The sequence below is a fragment of the Idiotropiscis lumnitzeri genome, unplaced genomic scaffold (genome assembly GCF_059441095.1).
Source record: "Idiotropiscis lumnitzeri isolate Australia: NSW breed Sydney's pygmy pipehorse unplaced genomic scaffold, RoL_Ilum_1.0 HiC_scaffold_68, whole genome shotgun sequence".
Lineage (NCBI taxonomy): Eukaryota > Metazoa > Chordata > Actinopteri > Syngnathiformes > Syngnathidae > Idiotropiscis > Idiotropiscis lumnitzeri.
Window position 1 is genome coordinate 342,647 of NW_028283606.1, and position 3,637 is coordinate 346,283.

Below are 3,637 nucleotides of genomic sequence, written 5' to 3' on the forward strand. Positions count from 1 at the left end.
TCCTAATATTATAGATTGATGTTGGTATTGTGGGAGGACACTAATTGGCCAGCTTGTATTTGGAGGCTTGTATATGTTGACCACTGTTGTACCCAGCACCTCAATCTCTGACCTGTGTATATTGTGTTCGTCCATAGAGGATCCTCTGTCTATGGCAGGGATGTCTTCATGTACATATATCATGGTTCCGTACTGTTGATGATCTATTCTCGTGATGGGTATGAAGCTGGATATACTGTATCTCGATGGGGGCGATTCTTTAGTCAGATGAGTTTCCTGCAGTGCCAACACTTGTACATCTTTCTCCCTCAGCATCTGCGCCATCAACTCACACTTAGCCATCGATATACCCTCCACATTCAATGAGATTATCCTCAGTCCTCCTCCTACTGTCACTACATTGTCATTTAGGTCATCATTAACTGAGTCTAGCGTATTTTTCGAAGTTGCAGGACTCTCTACTGCACCAACGCGGACCTGGTTATCCTGGGCGACGGCCGATCCAGTATGAATATTCCTTCTTTGAGCTTCCATTTCCATTTTTGAGGTGTGTAGTCGAGAGCAAGTTTTTAACGCTTGGTTCGACCACCAGGGTGGGATTCCTCTTAGTCAGGCCCCCAGAATGCTGGCTGCACTCCAGGGAGCCGCTCAAGCCTCCACACGACGACAACGTGGGAATCCCGGTCGTGGAGGGTGTCGTCACTTTCGGCGCGACATCTGTTCGTCTGCTTTCATCCACCAGGCGAGTAAACGCAACTATGGTTTCGTGCACCACCACATGCAACACTTGCACCATTCTCATGGAAAGACTCTCCCTGCTGGAGGGACGTGTCCGCCAGCTAGAGCAGAGTAATGTGGTAAGCGTAAATGTGGCGGACAGCACCGGTTAGCATTGGCCGTAAACGGCTTGCTAATCGCGTTGAGCCTGTTAAGACACAGAGCAGTTCCATTCCACCTCGGTCTCCTGGCTCCCGCACTTTAGTGAAAGGTGACTCCATTACTCGATACATTAAGCTTGAAAATCCAACCACAGAATGTGTATTGCTGGGGCCAGAGCACCCGACATTGAAGCTAATCTTATGGAGCTAGCACGCAAGAGACCTAGACACCAGCGCAGTGCAAACAACGCTAGCTATTCAGATATAGTGATACACGTCGGCTCCAATGACGCTAGTGTTACTGCCGTTTCAATGATACGCTGGCTAAAGAAAGTTTTAACGCGCACTCACTCACCATGGGTTGAAGTTGCGATGACGTTCGCTCGGCTTCACTGGTCTTGATGTTGATGTGTAGTTATGTATGTCACGTCAAACAGTCAAGGGTTAGTCTTAATCGTAGTCATTTCAGTCCAGATGTCATGCCGTGAAGTCAAGTAAATCAAATAAATAAATCAATGGCTACGGTCTTCCAAACTTCAAATCAAAAACATCCGTGCATATGCGGTAATCAATACAATATACTATCTTCTATCTTCCAGTTTGTACATAAATAATGCGTCTTGAGTAAGTGCGGTTGAAAAACGGTATCCGACCAGCGTTCCCCCACCTGTCCTGCATTTGTTATTTATGGATGAACGCAACCAGTGCTGACGTCATCAATTGCCCTAGTGGTGGTGTTGCCATACTGCATTACTCAAAAGAAAACTGCTCCAACAACTAGGATGAAGCAATCAGAGATCACAAAGAAAAAACATAGCAAGGACTTGTGATCTCGCCAGAAAGATGAGTCTGAGTCGAGTAATTGTCTCTGGCCCCTTGCCTGCGAGAGGCAATGATGAGAAAGATGGGGGTGTAGCCCTCATTTCCGAATTTAATCTAAAACTTAGTCCTCGTCCTAGCAATTCCTTCAAAACATTTGAAGTTCTCATTATGCGATCCACGGCCGCACTGCCGTTTTATCTTGCCGTTTTTTACCGTCCCCCTGGCTCTTACTCAGGCTTTTTAGATGAATTTTCTGAATTTGTGGCTGATTTGGTAACTCATGCGGATAATATATCATGGGCGACTTCAACATTCATATGAATCTCCCGTCGGAACCACTTACCGTGGCGTTTCGGACAATAATTGATATGTTTGGTTTCATGCAAATAATAGATGAAGCAACGCATATAAATGGTAACACGTTAGATTTGGTATTAACCCGGGGCTTAGCATCCTCAAAAATAATTGTATTACCATATACTAGTGCTATAGCTGACCATTACTTAATCAAATTTGAAGTCTTGGCGCATTGCCATCGTTCTGACCATGATCAAAGCTATAGCAGCCGCAACATTAGCTCCTTAACCACCGCTGCGCTCTCTGAGCTACTCCCTTTAGTAACCGATTCGTTTCCTAATTATATTGGTACGATTGATGATCTTACAAACAACTTTAATGTCGCTCTGTTAAATGCGCCTGACTCCGTCGCACCTTTAAAAACTAAAACTTGTCCAAAGAGGCTGACTCCGTGGTTTAATGAGGAAACACGCATACTGAAACGATTCTTGTAGGAAGCTTGAGCGCAAATGGCGTGCGACCAAACTGGAGGTCTTCCGTCAGGCATGGTGCGCTAGTTTATACAAGGAAGCGCTCAATCTAGCCAAAACTAATTATTACTCTAGATTAATTGTTTTACATAAAAACAACCCTAAATATTTATTTGCTACTGTAGCAATGCTAACGCAACAGCAACCAACCTCGGATAGCTCTTCCTATTCAGCTCACGATTTCATGCAATTCTTTACTCAGAAGATTGAGTGTATTCGTGATGAGATTAAAGACACTGTTCTTACAATTCCGTTGAATTCCGTCATAAATGGTGTTAATAGGGACATTAGGGCTGATAACTGTCCGATAACCTTATCTCAATTTAAAAAAGTATCTCTTGAAAGCCAAACAAAATTGGTTAGTGGGGCAAAACCGACAACTTGTGTGCTCGATCCGCTTCCTGGCAAACTAATTAAAGAACTGTTTATGACCCTAGGACCGTCTGTCTTAAATATTATTAATCTATCACTTACCACGGGTATAGTACCAGCAGCTTTAGGACCGCCATTATGCGACCGCTACTTAAGCAACCAAACCTCGACCCAGAGAGTCTCAACAACTATAGACCGGTTTCAAATCTTCCGTTTATTGCAAAAATCTTGAAAAACTTAATGAATATATGACTAGTAATAATCAATTTGAACCTTTCCAATCAGGTTTTACCGAATGGAAGCTACGGAGGAGGAGGGCATGCTCGCGTGACAGTTAAGCCGAAGAGGAGCACCTTCCCCGGGCACGGGCGGTGTCAAGCGGCCCCTAAGTTTAACCGAATGGAAGCTCCGGAGGAGGAGGGCATGCTCGCGTCACAGTTAAGCCGAAGAGGAGCACCTCTTCCCCCCGGGCACGAGCGGAGCGCGAGGCTGTCAGTTATGAATGAATAAATGAATAAATAAATAAATGAAGAATGCCACCTTTCATTTCACTGGCATGATCCGTGCCTGTCATGCCGCGTGTGTTTTTGTTTTTTCAGCTGTGTGGGCGTTCCTCCAGCGATCATCTCGCGCCATGCGGTCAGCTGCTGCGAGACGCGCCCACCAGCCCCGCACCGGATTCCCATTCACTCACTGATTACACTCACTACCACCTACACTGACTACCTGGCGTCGGAT

General features: G+C 45.3%; 1 long non-coding RNA gene across 1 annotated transcript; it reads left to right on the forward strand.

Moving 5' to 3' along the window:
• The first annotated feature begins 444 nt into the window (after positions 1–444).
• Positions 445–3,362, forward strand: LOC148315643 (uncharacterized). Its single transcript, XR_015840727.1, has 3 exons — positions 445–505; positions 593–742; positions 3,185–3,362. It is a non-coding gene; the product is annotated as an uncharacterized LOC148315643 (long non-coding RNA).
• Positions 3,363–3,637: the final 275 nt, after the last annotated feature.